Here is a 19,759-nt window from a genome sequence, read left to right as displayed (position 1 = left end):
GAGGTGGCCGTGGCTGAGGGGTAGGGATGTTTCTGGGTCTCCATCAGGATGGGGGCCTGGTACAGCTTTAAAAACACACAGGAAGAGCCTGTCAGATGTGCAATCCATCCATCATAAAGCACATCTATAAAGACAAGTACATTACAGTTGGACACTATGGAACACGGACACGTCACCAAAACCTCTTGCTCTCACTTACTCGACACTGAACCCACAGTCCTTGCTGAAATGCAAACAAGATCTTCAAGAAGAGAAACCAAATATTCAAACTTTCCTACAACTCATAAATAACATCGCCACCTCAAACACAGACAAATCTAGGAGATAAGCTCACCAAGAAATTACCAATACCTCTTTACACGTCCTTAATAAGTTTTGGTCTAAAATCTATCCACAATATGCTGCTGACACACACGGAGGTGAGACACACTGTGCTCTTGGCACCCAACACTCTGATGAACCATTCCCAAATCCTCTGCAGATTTCCACAGCCTCAGCAGCACACTTTTCTAGGGCAACCATTTTCAACTTTTGTCCGTGGTTTGTTAAAAGTCAGCCTTTGAAGGGTTTAAAAACAATCTGTACACTACGGCAAACTTGGTTTGAACTTGCCTTTCTTAGTGCCTATTGCAGGTTCACATAGGAATAGCCCCTGAAACTGAGATTTTTCTCCCATTCCCTTTACAAGACGGGCTATGCCAGCTGCTGAGTTGTTGTTACAGAAGGTTAACCCAGCCATAAACACCTCCAAACAAAACTTGTTTCCCTCTCCACCCGCGACTGCTGACAGCACCRAGAGCTGCTTAAGCAGGACACTCGAGCAAGCACCTGCTTTCAAGCACCCCAGGAGTGCTACAGGAAAGGTGAATTCCTCTGAATTCCTCRTGGGCTGCGGCGCTGCCTGTGGGCAAGCGCCGTGGAGAAGTGGTGCCCATGGAGCCACCGTGAAGCCCTATCCCTGGCCTGCAGGCTCCAGCCCTGCTGCAGGAAGAGGGCCRGAGAGGAGGGCAAGGAGGCCTGGCCAGCAATCCCCTTCCCAGTCCCAACACCCTCTCCAGCCCAACTCAGCGCCCTCCACTCCCAGCGAGATCACAAGGGCCCATTTATTTTAAGATATGAAATTTGTGTTGTTTCTTTATTGTGCTTTAATGAAACCCTGTTTATTCTAGGCTTTTAATTCTTTCCATCTATTATGTTTAGACAACTCATTAACAATCATTTGTTATCATTAGACTTCAATTTTAAGCTCCTTTTCCCAGAGGAGGAAATGCAGTGCTTTTAAACATATTTGCATCATAAACAATTTCAGGGCCCCGTGTGTCATATATTACACCGGCCTTTCTTCCCTTGCTGCCAGCCCTCCTGCTTACCTGGACCTGTAAGTCTTGAAAGAGCCTTGCTGGAATTTTGGCTTGGTCCAGAGTGACACTCATTTCCCTCTGGGCCAGGGGCCATAGAGGCTTCTGCATTCRAACAGCTGCTTGGGGTTTTAATAACCAACTCTTGATTCACAGGTCAAGTAATGGCGAGATGCTCTTTCCACTGGGATTAATAGCTCCACGCTGTAGCCGAATTCATTAGGGTCTGTTAAAGAGATCACGCTAGCCTGGGATAATGCGTAGGCCTCGTTCTGCTCATTTATGGTGGTTCAGCTCCGCTGGCTTTAGTGAAGTCATTCCTGATTTGCAGCAGGGTCCCTTGTGTGCAAGCTAGATAAGGACTACGTCACACCTTGCGTTCACTGACAGGTCCCACCGGGCAAAAATCTGGTTCCCATTGTGTAAATCCAGATCAACATTCAGTGATGCTGTGAGGCATCCTTGGATTTGAACTGGTGTCAGAGTGCATGGAGTGGAGCCTGGAGTATGCTGAAATTTGCTTTGACAAAAGAGGTCCTTTATATTGTATAGAAACCAGTAAGAGTTGCCTTTCTTCCCACCTTTTCCACCCCTACGTTTTGCTGAGTGCTGCCTTTATAATAGGTTACTCATCACCAGCTTTAACCAAGAAAAAGCAGAAGAAAAGAAATCACTAACCTGAAATTCTTTTGTATATGTTCTCTGATCTCCAAGCGCTCCATTCGAATTGTATTGGGGAAAAAAAAATAAATAAAAGGAATWTTTGAGCATGCCAGCTATGGCCACTCTTTTCCACACCCCAGTGAGCGAGCTGATGACACATTAGTTTTAGAGACATTTGTAGGTTATTAGTGAGATGGCACTGGCAAAAGAAATAGCAAAGTTTAGTGCTGGTGATAAAAGGCTGCCCCTGTCATCTTGATATCAAGATTTTTCTTTTAAAGCTCATCTGCTGATGCTATCCCATGTCAGTAACATGTTTAGGACTCTTTCTGGATAGTCCTGCACACACACAGAGGGAAGCAACAGGCCAGGCCCTRCATCTACTGTAACTTCCCATGTGGATGCCCTGCAGATCAAATTCTACAATCTGTGCTAGAGATAACAATGATTGTGGTTCAGTGTTAAGCTATTCTCTGGTGTGACAGTAAATTTATTACCACAAGCACTTTCCCCCACTTTAGGGCCTGAAATGTGCCTTGGCAGGAGCTGAAATCTGACAGCTAGAAGCTGTTATAACTGGAGGTACTCAGGACTTGTTTTTAAAAAACAAATGCTGTAGATGATGCTCACAAACAAGGCTCCACCCTGCATGCTACTTAAATTCCTGTAATTTTCTATCCTTCCTGTTGTTACTTTGATCCAATTAAAGTCAAGGCAGTTAACTGAAAAGTCATGATTGGCTAATTGGATTTGGGAATGCAGAACACCCATCAGGGGCCAGGCTTAATTTGGGTTTTTCTTAAAATTTCTAAAGCCACTGGCGGGCTAAAAGATGCAAACTCCGTCCTTGGATATCTCCAGCTCAGAAAAAAGGGATTAGCTGCTGACTGAGCTCCCTGCTGCCCCGTGTCCATAGAGTTTTCACAGATTTCCAATTCCAATGCCTGTCAGATCCCTTTTTGTTTTTTTAGGGGATCTTCCTCCTGCAATGGTCCCATTCTCCCACATGCCCCTTCTAAGTCTCTTGTCTCCAGCCTAACTCTGCACCATTCACTCTTCCTCTATCAGCACAAATGCTCCTCCCTTCTCTCTCATGTTTGAGACACTCTTCTACACAGTCGTAGATTGAACCTGATCTTCTAAACAATTTTGGATAGAATATTATATACATTTATTTATTTATTAAGAGAAATGGACCTGGGCATTTAAAAACATCTCAAATATCTCCAACGTGGCACGCAAGACTTYGGATCTCTAGGCATCTTTTCAAGTTTGGCTATTAACATCGGTAAATATTTGAAGCATTGAATATTGAGAAGGAGGCACAGCCTGTCATGCCTGCACTCCTATTCAAATAGGAGAGGATCAGTCAATGAAACAGGCACCCTCTCCCCTATTCCTTGCATTTGCTGTCATTATAAGGGAGTTAAAAAATCCCTTCCAACAGATGGGCAATTGGGCCACAGTAGTCCATGGCCAGGAAGAGTTTGAAGACATTCACCCCAAGGAGTGCAAGGGACACGATTTTTCTCCCAGAACATGACAACTCTGCAGGAAACGCTTTCAAAGCTGTATTTGACTTTGTCAGCAGGACTCACTGTAGGAAATATACTGAGAAAGAAAAAGGTTAAGAGACCTGCAAAAATGTCAGCTCACAGTATCTCAGGGAAAGGAGTAAGTTTCCTGAGTATAAAGTCAGCATGAAAGCTTTTGCAAAATTTTCTTTTCAAAAATAAACTGATTTTCTAATTATTATTTATGAAACAGGTCTGCCAGCTTCAGATTGTAACATTCTTACAAAAAAGTGCCTTTTTTACCCATAAGGGTAGCACATGAGGGTTTTAGTGCTTGATTGCTTTCCCCCTCCCCATCCCCCCCCCTTTTTTTTTTTGAAGAAAATCAGTATTTTATTTTGGCTGACAACTGCAATGGAAATGTGCTCCTTGCCCATCTATTTCTAAWCCCATATCAAGGCTTTTCTTTCCCCCCCCCCCCGCTTCTCCAAGGCTCATTTAAGCTCAGGCCTTTTCCCTAAGTCTATCCCCTTCCACATAAGGATTGTGCTCCAGGAAAATCTGACATCAGCTCCGTGTCAATGCAGAAGTCTAACACACATTTCCTCCCTGTAGCCTTGCCAGTATTGGACCACAGGCCAAAAAGTGCCAGGACATAAGTTTCCAAGTCATCCTGGTATTGGCATCAACTGCCTCTCAGAATCCGGTCCCTSAGGCTGCACAGTTGGCTCCTGGAAAGGTAAAGGGTTCCTCCTCAAAATCACAGTCCATGCAAGTTTGTGTTTTCTATGAAAATTAACATGCTGGACAGCAGATGGGACAAGCACACGCTAAAGGCCAGATCCTCATGTTGRTTACATCAGCATCGTCTGCAAACTTGATGAAACAAGGGCAAACAACAGAACTGGAGCAGTCCTCACAAGCAGTAGCTCTGGCCTCCTGCTGTCCAACAATAACAGGTTAAATTTCAGGCAGGTTGAAGCAGAAATAGGGAAAGGAGGGGGGAAAAAAAATCTTAATCCAAAATTCCAGCCCACTTTCAAGCCTTGCTAAAAGGACCAATTCTATCATACTATATAATTAATTCAAATTTTTTAAGAACACTTGCCAAGCAATGGGCTCCACATTCACCTTTGAAGAGCCACACTACCCTCAGGGTTATCAAGGCAACTTAATTTCCCCTTTCTGCTCCCCAGGCCCTATTTCCACCTTTAAGAATTCCTGTTTACTCTGAAAATAAGCCTGGGTGCAATCTCATGGAAGTTACTGGCAGCACCCTACAGAAGAGCAAAGCCCACGGCGTTCAGACAGTGCAAGGAGGGAGAGCACATGACACTTCATTCACATGTATCCTCCTTTGAAAATGCTGTCCCTGTGGAATAGTAGATCCAAGTCCTGAACTTACATTCCCCATCCAGCTATCCCCTTGATTCTTGGCCTTCAGGTGTCATTATTCATTGACTTGAGAACACTCTCTCCTCAACCTTGTAGCTCTTTTATGTCTTTTTCTGACTGCTCTCAAGAACAGATGTCCATGTCATGTTTTGGGTTTACCTGAGCCCTCCTCTTCTCACTCTCTTCACATATACATGTCTTACGTATACAAAGTCTTCATCTCCTTCCACTCAAGTTGAGTGTGGACACTTCCCATTTATTCCTCTAAGCTTCTCAATGGAAATTGGGCCATTAACTCCCTTAGGATGCTGTGAARATCCCTGCTGGATGCTAGTGGCAACAGGGATTTTCTACCTAAACAGCCACACTTGGATTTCTGACAACTATGAACCTATAGCAATTACCTTTCATTTTGAGTCCTCTAGTAAGCCTAGAACAAAGATTTCTGTGCTCTCCAGTCAAGTATGCCTGTTTCTAGGACAGACTTTATGGGACCATGTCTGTCACATTATCAGTTTTGTTTCTACGGAGCTCGATCCAGTGTTCAACAAGTTAATGGTGGCATTCTGCTGGGTCCTGCTGGTAGTTCAGAAATGCTTCACAACTTCCCATATCTAATCATTCCATTTCCTCACACTGATTTTCTCCACAGGGAGCTTCAAGCTGTTAGGAGGTTACAGCATCACTTTCTTACTCACAGTGGATCTAGTTTAGCCTTTGCTCTGGGGAAGAGGGCTGGCATATCCCATGTTGCAGGAAGGAATCAGCAGGCACCTCATTCACTCACATGAGGCTCAACATCAATCAAAAATAAAATATATTCATCATTAATTCTCTTGATCAAGATCTATTTCATAAAAGATTCTTTGGAGCAGAAGGTTCTGGTTACAYATATGTCCAAAGACAAACTACCTCAAAGGTCAAGGAGAACTGCTGCTCTAAAAACATTAAAGCTCTTAGCTGAACTTAGAGAAAGAAGCAAAAGCAAATGATCAGAGAGAGAGGAAGCAAGAGACAGAGATAAAGAGAAAAACCAAGGGGAAGATGATTTTCTATCAACAAAACAGCAGGGACAAATTCTAGTTCATCTCATTGGAAACGTCTCCTTCGTGTGCAAACAGCGCCTGGAGCCAGCACTAATCTCCCAGATTAAAGTCTTTTAATAGCAATTAGTCCTCTCTGCACACTAACCCACTGGACACTCCACTGCATATTTGGGAAAGGAGGGGGAGACTGGAGGGAGCATCACCAGCAGTTTAACTCCTAAGTGCCCTGATGTGTCCAAACACTCGTCTCCCACACACGTTTTTGCATAGGCCAGGACGCTGTGACACTGAAACCTGTTTGGACAGCAGCAGAGAATGACGCCACGACAGGCAGATGTGGACAGTGCATGTGTAAATACTTGGATCAAGCACAAATTCAGCATCCAGAGTTTCAAAATTACTCCATGTCAAGCCAAAGCATTATCCCAGCAGAGGCAGCAGCACTGACCTACCACCAGCTCTGAGGACTACCTGGCTGACAAAATGAGACAACCGCAAGCAATAGGATGTCCTTAGAGCTACCTTCATGCTGCCAGCTTGCTGAAGCAGCCTGGGTGTTGCACCTAAGACATCTTCTACCATCTCTGTTGAAAGGGGGACAGGAAGAAGAGACTTGCTACCTGCGGTTGTTCCATCTCTAAGGTCTTGTGCAACTAACACACACACACACCATGAGCTTTTACAGGAAACACAAGCAGGTCCCTCATCTGCGATATGGCAGGGAGCTGAAGGCTACACCAAGAAACCCAGATCCTAYTGAAGAGGACTTGTATATCAGCCCCATTAGGACAAAAATCTTGGCTGAAACAGCTGAGAGAGGAAATAAGAGAGCAGCTGACACTGGTGCAAAACAGCATCCTCTGCTCAGAGGCTCTGAACTTCCCAAAAGGCAAGCCAAGCAGAATTTCTTGGAAGGAGCATCAGCTGCCCTTCGAGCCATTAGACCACACAGACAGGAGAGAGAAAAACCTTCCATGAGGTGACTGTAGGGAAGGGAGGGAAAGCGACCCTGAGCCATTATTATCATCTCCCCCCTGAGCAGTGGGAGCTGCCAGAACCCCTGCACAACCCCACGGTGCCCCCCACCCTCTAACACACACACACACACACCATCCATAGGGGTAGTGCAATTACTATTCAGGCTGGGGGCTGAAGATAGTCTCCTGGCCCTTCTTCTAATGTAAGGTTATTGTAATTGATATGAAGGTAATTGATAATGTGTTACGGTGAATAATGTCTTCAATTTTCTGCTAAATCCCATTTTTGTAGCCATCTGGGCTCCTCCAACTGCCCCCCTGGGACGCAGAGTAATAGATAGTAATTATTCTCAAGTCATTTACTTTTTCAAAGTGTTTAGTGCTTATCTGTTTTACAATTAAAATGGAAACGACCCTGATTCACTTCCTTTCTTTTTTATTTAAATAGCATTCACACACACACACACACACACTCTCCTACACGCACTGGAGCCTGGAGGGTGTGTGCTGTATGCAGGACTGCATACGTATATACATGTTATTGCCACAGAGAACCATACAGGGCAGAAGTATGTAGTTCATCAAGCACCTTCGCTCAGAGGTGCTGGGGGAGTACAACCACACAACACCCGAACACAAACCGTGCTCCTTCCCTCTGCCGGTCCCCATGGTGACGCTCACAGCAAATGCCACAAAACACCCCACAGAAACATCCCTTGGGAGGCAGCCTGCCCTGCACAACGTAACAATGCAACACTCGACCACACAGGCCCCAAATATCCCAGAAACACACACAAAAATACACTCACCTAATCCACGTCTAGGGACCGTACGTTTTCACAGGATCAGCCGCTCATCTGGATATTGATTGTGAATGCATCAAAGTGGTTCAATTTCAYACCGATACTGCATAGATATAAGCCWCCAGAGACACAATTAGGCACAAAAACGGAAAGACATAGGTTAACATACARTAGAAGCCAGCGTATACATGTAAATAAACCAACGCAAGCTATTAAATGCACTGCCAATGGAAAGCATACTTTGTGCAGCAGCTAAAGCTATTTCAGTATGTGATCCAAACCTCCCCTGGGCGTTAGYAGAACCCCTCGAGGTCCTGCCTCAGTTTGGGGTATGCCAGGTGAGATGCAAATGACCATATYCATGGGGTCACAATGCTGAATTTTGGGATTACGGTAGCAGTCCCAGCCTATGCCTCGGCAGTCAATGCAGGAACGTCTGCAGCTACAAAATGTCTCAATGGAGCCCTTGATCAGGCACAGACTAATGGGAAAATGGTCCAGGAACTTTCCTGGGGTCAGTTTTGGAGTTCACCCATTTGAAGYTGAACTTCAGGATGTAAAGGTAAAGCCAGTGTCAATAGTGCTGTTTCTATGATTATCTGAGAAGTACCTTGAACAAGGGATTGTCCCAGATACAGGTACGTGAATGGCAAGATGCTCACCTTGATCAGGAGTCTTTGCTTCAGTATCTGCAAGATCTCTTGACTATCAAATATCTGAAACAACTATATGGCAACCTTTGATAGACTTGTACAACTAGAATGACAGTTCCCAAAACCATAAGAGGACAGAGGAACATGTTCATATGTCATAATGTTCATGGTCCAAAATACTGCCACATCCCCAAGGAAAGACAACTTCACCAAATGAAGCCATTCCCATATAGCTGCCCTGCACCCTGCAACATCTTCCCCTGGGCTCGCTGGCCATACAGTCAGTCTGTAAAAATAACTAGACAGAGGTGGGAAGTCTTCTGTAACCTCCTATATATGTCAAGGCAAAAAAAAAAAAAAAAAAAAGCCACATGCCCAGCACTGCCCTGACCAAGCTCTCTGCTTTGCTCTAACCCCTGGCCTCCAGCAGCACACAACACAAGAACTGGATCATCGTAGACACAAGAACACTGCCATCGTAGGGTTTTTAACTTCTCACCAGTCCTAGAAAACACATACGATTATGCACAAGCAGTTGTGAGAAGTAGAAGCTGAAGGAAGGGAAGATAGCAAGGACCTTAGGACAAAGTTCCTCATAGCCTCCAAGCAGCAAGCGTTGCTACAAATGTCAAACATCAAGTCTTTCCAAGATTATTGTTGGTATCTGGCCATGATTTAGACCAAATCAGTGGCTGGCATCTGAAAGGGCCTATATTTCTGCATCTTAAGACAGACTCAAATTTTAAGTAACTATTTTAGGAACGGTCCTCCTATGGTACTGATCTGGATTATAATCCAAGCCTTTCCAGAATCAGTCTCATGCTCTTGCAGCTCAAGTCCTCCCTGGAGTTCAAAAGGAACCCAGGGACCCTGTCCCACCATGTATTTTTCTTCTCCCAAAAGCAGATGATTAAGTCTTCTTTGCCTGTCCACATGATCAGCTAACAGCATTCCCAACCAGGCCTCCTACATCATCCCACGGCTGTTCCAGCAGATACAGCCAAAGCCTCCCTCCTCCTCCAGTAAATCACTGGACTACTGCTGTCCTTTGCTGCCAGGCAAAGGTGGCCCTGTACTTTGAGCAGGAACATCCTGTCATTCTTTTGTTCGAGTCTGTAGCTGTTTGGGGCTGTTGAGAGTTGCATTTTTTTCTCTCTCTCTTTCTCTCGCTCTCTCCTTTTTAATTCTTTTTAATGACTTTCCCCCATGCAATCGGCACAGGACGACGCAGAGACTGCTTCCCCCTGCTGAGAGGGAAACAAGACTGAGGGAAAAGGGCACCAAGGGAACCGTTCACATCCTCTATTCATCTCTGCCAGCCCCCGTTCCCTTGTGACTAGCCCCACACAGCCAGGCTGTGTGGAGTTAGCATGGAATGAAGCAGAACCTGAGCCAGGAAAATCTCACCCGGCACCACGAGGCCTGGCTGTGCCACACATGCCGAAGAAAACCAAGGCCTCCCAACCAAGAGTGGCCCAGATGGTCATGCCACAAGGCCAGCTGAGGAGCTGGGGAAGATGCTTGTGGTTTGCATGAATCCAGCAAGGATCCCACGACCACAGGCAGCTCCTGGAGCCTATGGTTCTGCTCTTAGGGAACAAGTGAGGGCTGCAGCTTAAGAAGTCACCGCTGGGAAGCAGAGGAGCTTGGCAGAAGAAATGCTCAGGTCTCCCACAGGACTCATGAATGCCCTAGCCCAAGCACTTGCAGGCATTGCCATCCTCTGTTACAGCAGCTCCTTCTGCTCCAGCGTGGGGATGGAGCTTGGGAGAAGCCAGGCTCTTCCTCCCTCTGCCCCATGGCTGCACACACACCTCMGAGCAGGGTGACAGGGTGGGCGGGTAGCAGTGCAGGGTGGAGGCACTTTGCAAGGAGGCAAAGTCCATTCCAGCTGGTTGCAGCTGATCAAAACCAACTCCCTGTCCCCACAGGCCCCATCTCAGCTGGYTGCAGGGAGTGCCTCACCCTGGAGAGCAGCCCCATGCTGCAGAGCACACAGAACAGCTCTGCAGAAGCAGCTGCTGCCCTAGCAAGCCCTCCCGGTCACCACGCTGCTGCTAACGAGCCCCACGCACGCCAGGGCTGCAGCGGAGCGGGAGAGCCCCGAGCTGCCAGCGGCATCAGCTGGAAGAGGAACCAGCGGCTGGTGAGCAGCTCTGCGCTTACCACAGCGTCCACCTCCGCGTGGGACACCTCTCTGCTGGGTTCCTCCCCCAGGAAGCCTAGAAATCCTCAATGCTTCCAGCACCAAAGAGCAGCTGTGATCTCCATTACGCCGGGGAATATGTTGTTTGATGTTCAAGCACCTTCCAAACAGGAAACTTTGAAGCATTTTTCGTCAGCTGAGGAAACTTTATCTAGTTAGCACTGCTTTGGCTTCAGCTGTGAGAAACATATATCCCGCACTATGCTTTCAGTGATGCTGAGCTTTTCCAGTGGAAAAAGGAAAAATCCTTAGCTTTTTAGCACTGACTTTTTTTTTCCCCCTGTAGGGAAAAACAAAACCACATCCTAGCTATAATGAATCCTGAGTTCTTGCTCAGCCAGCATCTCTACTAGATAGAATGTATCCTCATCTATATGATATCAGCATACAGTGAGCACAAGCAGGAACAGGGCCAGCCTCTGCTCAGTGCTGCAAAAATTGCAATTTTAAACAACTCCCAGGAAGTCAAAGCCTTTCAACATGAGCAATCATACAGGGAACAGGGGAACTGAAGCATATAGAAGCCTCCAGGAACAGGGTTGTGAGCTGGTAAGAGGATCCAAAAGATTCACCTGCTCTTAGACCCTGTATTAATCATCAGTGATCAGTCAGCAGCAGCAACCAGGACAGCCCCAAGGGACTAAGTTCTCAGCTGCAAGAGTGCACCCAGCCTGGTGTTTTCCCTGAAAGATGCTCACATAGAGAAGACACCAAGATGTATTGCAAAAATGTCTGTTCATTCTAGGTTTGTGGCCATACGATGAAAGACGGGCCCAGTTAAGCACCAAACAAACAAGCTCCAGCTGGACTCAGATCCCTAAGCCTCACTAACATCATTCTTTCCAGCTTGGTGGCACAAGGCCTACCCTCATCCCCATTCCAACCCAGGTGGCTCTCTCAACCTGCCATGAAGACTGTGTCACATTTTAGATCTGCAAGGGGTAAACCTTCTGACAGGGAGTCTCCAAACAAGTAGCCACCCAACTCAGCCAGTCCCAACTGCCCCCAGAGAAGTCTCCCTTTCTGCCACAAAAGGAGGAAAGATACAAATTCCCTCTGCAATTCCTGCTAGCCTGTTATCAGTCATGCASACAACCAGGATGGGGAGAAACACAGCAACATAGACCAGGAATAAGCAGTGCAATGACCCTTCTGAGACAAATGCATCCAGACCTTCCTTGGCCATTGTCCTGGCACCCTGAGACATCTCCAACCAAGATCTCAGGTGCTTCATAGATAATTGCTGGTACTGTTTCCACATGCTAAGTTAGCAAAGGTTTTCTAGTATTCCTATTATAGGTATACCTGTTTATTTTTGCTTATCATGAGCTAAATATAGGAAAAAACATTGTTTATCAACCTCTATATATCATCTATTGACACACCAGGAACTGAGTACTGAGTAAACGAGGACACACCAGGAAAGCTCTGGGTACTTTGCATCCGCAACTCTCTCCTGCATTGCCAGAAAGTGATTCCTTTAATCTTTCCTTATAGGCTCCAGTTTCCAGCTCTATGCTCCTTCTTTTCCTATGTGTTTCCTATTTTATTTCCTGTCTTTTCCCACTGACTCTTTCCAACTGATCAACATTGCCCTGGAGCTGTAGCATTCAGAAATATAGAAAAAGTCCAGCACAATGAACTATGGGCTTTGATAAAACATTTTGTGCCTCAGCACTCCCCTTGGCATTGCTATATTCCAGAAACAAGTATTTCTTTTGAGAGAGTACAACATTACTGACCCGGTTTGTGATCTACTCTTGCTCCCAGAAACACCTATGGAGAGGACCAATTACTTCCCTTAGAGTGATCATGAGTCTTTTGCATCCACCCAAAATTCACCTGCCTGGATTTATGCTACTTCCCCAGCAAATAAAAATATCTTGGAATACAGCCATCTCCTCCAGTGGATTTGCAACTTTCTTGCAGCTCCTAGAGATTTTATCTGGGTATTTTCTATTTCATTATCAATGCGCTGACCAATCAATGCRACCATGCGCTGATTAAGAGAAGGCCTAGGCAAAATTACTGCAAAAACACCTTCCTTTTCCATGGAATAATTATGTTACAGATGAGAAAAATGTTGTGTCCAGACAGCAGTAACTAGCACGAATCAAAATCATAATGGTTAGAAAAGACCAACGTGACCCATGTTGAGGCCTGATCCAACTCKGTCCTTAACAAATGCAAGACAGATATTAACAACAGCAAAAATCATTTCTGAGGTCCAGCAGAGAAAGACTGAGAGCTGGAAAATGGTCTCCAGCTCAAACTGGGCTAAAAATCTGGAGAAATCCCTAGACTGCACTTTCAGATAAAAAAAAAAAGAACTTGTAGACTGTCATTCTCTTTCTGGCCTAATGGACTGGAAGAGAAGAACAGCGAATCTGAACCTCTCAGCAGATCGCTCCCATAGCTGGCTTTTCTCTTGCAATTCACAGTATGTATGGATGCCAGGCAGCAGCAGGGGAGAATCAAAGTGGTTATAACATGTATTTTCCCTTCATTCTTCTATCCTATATCACGTTATTCCACTGTAGAAAACCAGGAAGGAAAGTACTGTGTTGATAAAATAACTAAAAAAAAAAAAAAAGGAAAATGCATCTTGCAAAAGCTGAAAAAGACTCTATTATGTTTTCCCTAATACAAGGACAAAACATTGAGTTTAACAGAAATTTTCTTCCTGGTGTCTTAGTTAATAAGAAAAMACATTTTGTTTACTTACTTATTTAATGACCTCTGGAAATTTTGAAGGAAACCTCTATTAAACCAGGAACTCAGGAACTGTCAAGGATACAACTGATCTGCTGGGAGACTGGAAAAATGCAAGTGTGAAAACTTACTTGTGGAGACATTTAAATGACTTGAATCAGGTAGGCACTGGACAGTTACCCACACAACTCTCTGCTGCTTCCTAAGGGATGGGAAGTCAGAAGCAAAGTGCAAGAGTCTCTTGGCAGGGCAGGAGACTCACCAAGCAGGGGCCAGTCCCACAGCACCTGAGGCAGGTGAGCACAGGAAACACTGAGGTAACAGCCAGGTTCAACCAAGAATTCAGACCATCAGGCAAGTTCATGGCAACCAGACAGATCCAAGGTCAAGCCAGAAGGTTAGTCCATAGGCTACAGTCTAGATCAACAAGCTGTAGACGGGACACAGGCGTATTTGCAGCTCAGTTGGAAACCAGCACTCCTCCAACACAGCTCAAACAGTAATTAAAACTAAAACCCAAGGCTGAGCTGATATARGGCCTATTGGCAGAGGGTGTGGGTAGAGATCCCAGGTGAGGTTGGTCTATTCCATGGTTTCTTTAGCCTACCAGATAGGCTGTTAGAATTATAGTTCTCCAAGTGTCCTTCAGGAAACAGTGAATTGCAAACCCTTTGCTCTAGTAGCTCCAATGGTCCAGGAGGGATGAAGATCTTGGCATTGTCACCTGCCTCTTCTTTTTGGTGGAAGGSGCAAGATACAAGAAAGGCTGAGACCAAGTGTGCCAATAAATATCACTAWACTCCAACTATGTCAATTCCACCCAGGAGCTCTGCTCTTTACAGTTTTCCTGAAAGATGAGTCCTACACAGCTAAATACCATGAAGCTGAAGGAATGGTAAATAGCATAAACTGAATTGTTGTTGACACTTACTAAGACAAATACATATCCTCAGAGTACCCATGCCCCAACTCTGGAGCGATGGTCACAGCCCCCAGTGGACCAAGAATATTGAAGCTCTCTCTTTCTGGAAACTAATTCAGCATGTTATTCCTGGGAGCAAACACATCAAAAAGCAGAGGCCACATCTTCAGCCCAGCATCGCTCAGTGCAGCAGGGCTGACGTGGCCAGGAGTCCAGGCATCGGGCTGAGGTCAGCTGAGGTTAGGCAGGAGGTGAGACAGATCAGGTCCCTCTCTCCTGCAAACAACTCCACGTTGTTGTTCTCTTCTTCCCTGGGCAAGAGAGCAGCTGTGACCCCAGAGGTCAAGGAGCTCTCTCAATCCCTCTCCCTCCATCCTCCTCCACGCCTGGATAGTGTTGGACACATCCGCACCCTGCAGACACCTCGTGCAGCGGGAAGGTGGGTACCTCTCTCGTGCTGCCTCTGCCTCGCTCGTGTCCCTTGGGCAGGTCTGCCCCAGCTGGCCCCGGGAGGTTAAGCRGAGGGGTGAGGCAGGTCATGTAGAACCCAGGGCGGAGGCCCGAAACACCTCTCCCCAAGATGACTTCAGCTGCATTCCTGCGAGCCTGGCAACCTCCCGCACACACAAATAAAAGGAAATGAGAAACTCCGCAACAAAGAAACTGGCAGGGAAGCAACAGAGGCACACAGGAACGGGAAACGAGATTAAACACAGGCTCAAGAGCCCCAGCGTGCTGAGCCTTCCTCCCTAAAGCCTTCCTTTARCTTTGATGGGGGAGCACAGGAGCCTTCTTTTCACTTGAAAGAGCAAGAGGAGGGGCTGGATAAAAGCGATCTAGCATTATCTGGAATTRAGAGTGTGCTACAAAGCTAAAAAAGAAAAGTTAAGTGTGGGCACAGCTTCCCTGCATACCCTTCTGGATGGAAATCGGGAGCTGAGATCTGAATCAGGGCACAGGAGAAACCCAAGTAGAGCCATTACTTGAAGAGTAACAAAACTTAATGCAAGTCACTTTGATGAACCTCTTCCCACTTTCCCCATTTTTCCTCTTTTTTAACAATAGTTAATGGGTATTTGAAGCACTGCAATTTATAACAGGAGACACTGATCTGTATCGATAAATACATACTATCTGAGAGTCCATCCCAATTTATCAGACCACATAACTGCATTTATATGACTTAGGATAACTCATGAATGTGCTTGGTGCTTAGACTTTTGGCAGTGAAACTACTTAAATCAATATGTTACATTACTGTGACAGACTTCACTTGCAGTACGCACTCCAGAATCTATAGTGCACCTTGAGGAAGTCTGTGTTAAGAGTAGGTTGTAGCCTTAAGCTCTATAGATCAGCAGCTGTTTCCAGTACAGACTGTGTGTGTTGTGGGGCTGTCTGATCACGGATGTAACACATCTACCTTGCTCTTCATGCATCATTAATCCTCAGATGCTTAGCTGGATCTGGAGTAGGGAAGAAGATGACCCTTTCCGTCAAAGGGATGGATGGCTGCAGATAGTAAACGGGAAACACCCAGAAATGCCCCAGGAGCCCCTCTCTGTGGATCAGAAGGGACAAGATCTCCACGCAGAGTCATAGCAGTACAAGACAATGAGCGAAAAAAAATGGCAGCAAGCCTGAGAATAGCCCAGAGCAACYGTGTTCCTGGGTCTAGTCTGATTGTTTGGCTAAGATTTCCCCTTCCACAGCGTCTTTTGATGTCAGCAATGTTGTTGGTAGAGAACCAACTCACCCCCTACACCCCCCACACACACATTTGGAAAAGGGATCTTCCTTCATGTCCCCCACAGAATCAGAGCAGGTAGCAACAAAAGGTAAAGGGGCATTGTGGCAGCCAGAAGACCTGTCCTTATATTCAATGCTTTGGCTACAGACACTACTCTATGAGAGCACAGTCCTATGTGGTAGGAGGCCAGCAGGTACCCTGGAGGGCCTGGTCCCAAGTAGACACCAGGCCAGAAGCAGTGTCTCCTACTGATACAATGTGATCTCAGTTYCATCTGTCTGGCCAGAGCAACATCTGCTCCAAGAGGTGGATAACAGGGTCTCTGCTCACACTCCATACCAGTGACTGGCTCCTGTCAGAAAACGGCACTCTGCAAGGTATCTGAGGTGTGTACTTAAGCTACTCTTGCTTGAAAAACAGRAAAAGTGGAGAGGGGAAAGAACAGAATAGTAGATTTTTCTACTCTCTAGGGTCTACAGCACTCATCATCAGATGACAAACTTTTTACAAGTTCATTATTTAAGGTCCTTTTGTTTCTTTAAATTCCAACAATTACTCAAGTGGGATGGACAGAGAACTTCAAAGTCAAAAGGCTTCTTGGTCATAAACCACAAAGGCTCTCAAAGAGATTCTTCTGGTAAATCCACGGGGAGGGAAAGTTTCCTTTTTCAAAGTGGCCACAAGCTGGGAAGCTCAAGCCCAGGGATAGTATTTCCTAGAGAGAATGAAGCTATCAGGAATGGGCTAGGACTCTACTTTCTGTCTCTGGCACTATATTTTGATGAGCCTGTAACCTGCTCTGCATCTCGACTTCCCCATCTGCAGAACTGGAAAATCTTTCTTGTGCTGTAAGCCTGACCATTCAATATGGTTTGCCCAGATCCCCAGGAGATGTTTTATCCACAGCAAATGAAATGATTTTTCATATTCCCACCATGTTCCATCAAGACCAGAGGATGATCTTACCCACAGGATTGCTTATAACATATTCACCAAAGCTGAGCAAAGGGGCAGCAKTGCCCACCAGGAGCGAGGAGGAGTTGTGTCTTAGCTCCAGCTTAGAATTTCCACAAGATGATGGTGTATGGCATAAAGCTTCCTCAGGCTCAGTTTTTCTTTCTGTAAAACAAATGAGAGATATCCACCTGCCAAGGGGGTAGCATTTGCTCTCCTGCCCCTCCAAATCCCACAGCACACACTAGCCCCCAGAAAGGAGGAGTTGGGACTGCCCTGTTTCACGGTAGTTTCTGGGCACAGAACACCCCATTTAATCTGAAAAAAAAAAAATACCTGATGTAAAACTGAGCTTCCTATCCTGGAAAAAGGCTATTGGAGCTGCCCTGGTAAGGCTGCGTGGCAGTACTGTGGCATCACATCTCTGTCCTCATAGGATATGGGCTGCAAACTGACTCTGCTTAGAGAGAACATTAACTACACCTCTTTATTATTGAGAAGAAATTTATTGGAGACATCCCTCCCTCTCTCCAGCTTCTCCTTTACCTTCGTGGAAAAGTAAACATTTAATTTTTTTTGTTGTTAATAGATTTAATGTTCATTTGTCGGTAGCCTAGGGGCAGGAACGCGTGACATTTCAAATAATTGTTGTTTCGGGGGTATCCTCTGGAGGAAAATGCTGCAAAAGTGTGGAGAAGATTTAAGTAAATTACTGTGTCAGCTTCTATTTATTCCTTACATGATTGCCAGAGGCAGGGCTGCGAGATAACCATTAGAGGCCCAGCCATAAAACAGGGAAGCAGAATTTCAAAAAGCCAGAGTGCCATTACTGGAAAGTTAGTGTGTAACATGTTAAATTATCCCCAAAGTAGGGGGAGGCAGGAGGGGGAGAGACACATGTCTAAGAGAAAAGAAAAAGGGAAAGGGAGACTGTATAAGTAAAAAAAAAAAAAAAAAAAAAAAAAAAAAATCATTCAAAAAAAAAAAAAAAGAAGAAAAAAATGACAGATAGACAGATAAACAGAAGGAGGAACGGAGGCTAGGGCTTGACCTAAGGCATTCAGTCCTGCAATCCAGCTCTGAGAGCCTGCTATGGTGCTAGAGGTTGGGTGTTTGAGTGGGCTTTTGGGGTTGAGAGACTTGTTTGAGGCTGTGGCTATGGGATGACTCAAGAAGAACAGCTGGGCACATTTTAGACCCGTGTCAAAGCTATGAGACAACTGAGTTGGAGTGAAATTGCTCCTCTTCCAGAAGGGGTGACAGACCAGGCAAATTCAGTCTGCCTCTGTGTACACAGCAAGCAGCTGGGGCCCAGTTCTATCCAACTTTGGGGCCCACACAATCCTGAGGTTGAACAAGAGGTTCTAAAGAGGCTTCAATCTTTTCCCCGGTGAGGCTTCTTGACTCTTTTTGTTCCTTTACTTTCTACTAACCATAAAAAAAAAAAAACCATGGTTTGTTTCCTTCAAGACCCCCTGCTTCTGCTCCAAAAGCCTATCGCCATCCTAGTGAAGCACAGCCAGCCTCATGCTATCCCCCATCAGATCCTTTTCATCTCCTCTTGACATTTGCTCAACATTTTGCTCAAAGGACCAGAGAAAGGCAGAGGCACTCCAGCTCTGCTCAAGTTCACAGACACGATGCTGCAGGATGATGCTGAGGCTGAAAGTTAGCATATCTTGAGGAGAGAAGGAAAGATCATCTCTGAGGAATGGGAGATGCTCAGGTTCTCATAGCTAGGCTAAGGAAAAGGGGTAGAGACCAGCTCATTCACCTTTGGGGGCGGGTTGAGATCCCATGGAGCAGAAGGCAGGTCATACCTGTCACGTGCAGGAGTTTTGCTAAAGCATCTAACAAAGCAGGAACCAGCCACAGTGGCTGTTTGGTGCAGCCAGGCCTGGCATTTCCAGTGCCTGCACAGCTCAGCCATCCCTCAGTTCCCTGCACCAGGACTCCTGGTCCTGCCCCTCCTGTGGATGGGTAGAAGCCAATCCCCACCTGCCCAGCACCAGCCTCCCCATCAGCCTTCCTCATTCAGCCTTTCTCAACTCCTGTTTATTATTCATGCTCTACAGCTCCACACTGTCATCTGACCCATTGCCCAGAAGCTGCCTGGCTCCCCCTCTCTTTTGCTGTAATTTATTTACAACATGAAAAACAATTAAGTTCCAAAAAGTCTTTTATTTATCCCAGAAATCTGGTTTTATCTTCTCTAGCATCACTCTCCATTTGTTCCTGCTACTGCTTCATTTTTCCTCAGTCTGTTGTCCAAGGCAAGTTCAGCAGTGCAGGAATGGAGAGGGTAACAAACTTGGGATGAGGGTCCTGCAGCCCCAGCCTCTCTCAGCCAAGAGCTCTGTTCCCACCTTCTCTCCAAGAGGACAAGAGTCCAAACACTTCCTCAACAATAAATAACCAGGGAGATTTTTTTTTTTCTTAATTTTAACGACTCGCAAGGAAGACTTGCTGGTTAAATCATTGCTAACTCTCAACCTCCTCAATATTTCTTTGCTAATAGACTTCAGGTTTAATTGAAGGATCTTCTCTGGACTCTGTCTAAGGCACCATTTTCTCTTTAACCCCACCGCTCACAGCCTCACAAAAGCCAATCCATTAAGGGTCTTCATTAGTTTGAGCACCAGCCAACCACCCAAGCGGCAAAGGTCAAACACAGTCACCTGTCACAACATGGCAGTAAAACTACTAATTGTATGGGAACAAATGAGATAAAAAGATGGTACTATTATGCTATTTGATTTATTTTGTTTCCAAAGAGTCATTTAAGTCTAATTTACTTTGCAAGCTA

The sequence above is a fragment of the Nothoprocta perdicaria genome, unplaced genomic scaffold, assembly GCF_003342845.1.
Source record: "Nothoprocta perdicaria isolate Ctin4 unplaced genomic scaffold, notPer1 scaffold_110, whole genome shotgun sequence".
NCBI classification, from domain to species: domain Eukaryota; kingdom Metazoa; phylum Chordata; class Aves; order Tinamiformes; family Tinamidae; genus Nothoprocta; species Nothoprocta perdicaria.
Note: the sequence above shows the minus strand (reverse complement) of the source record.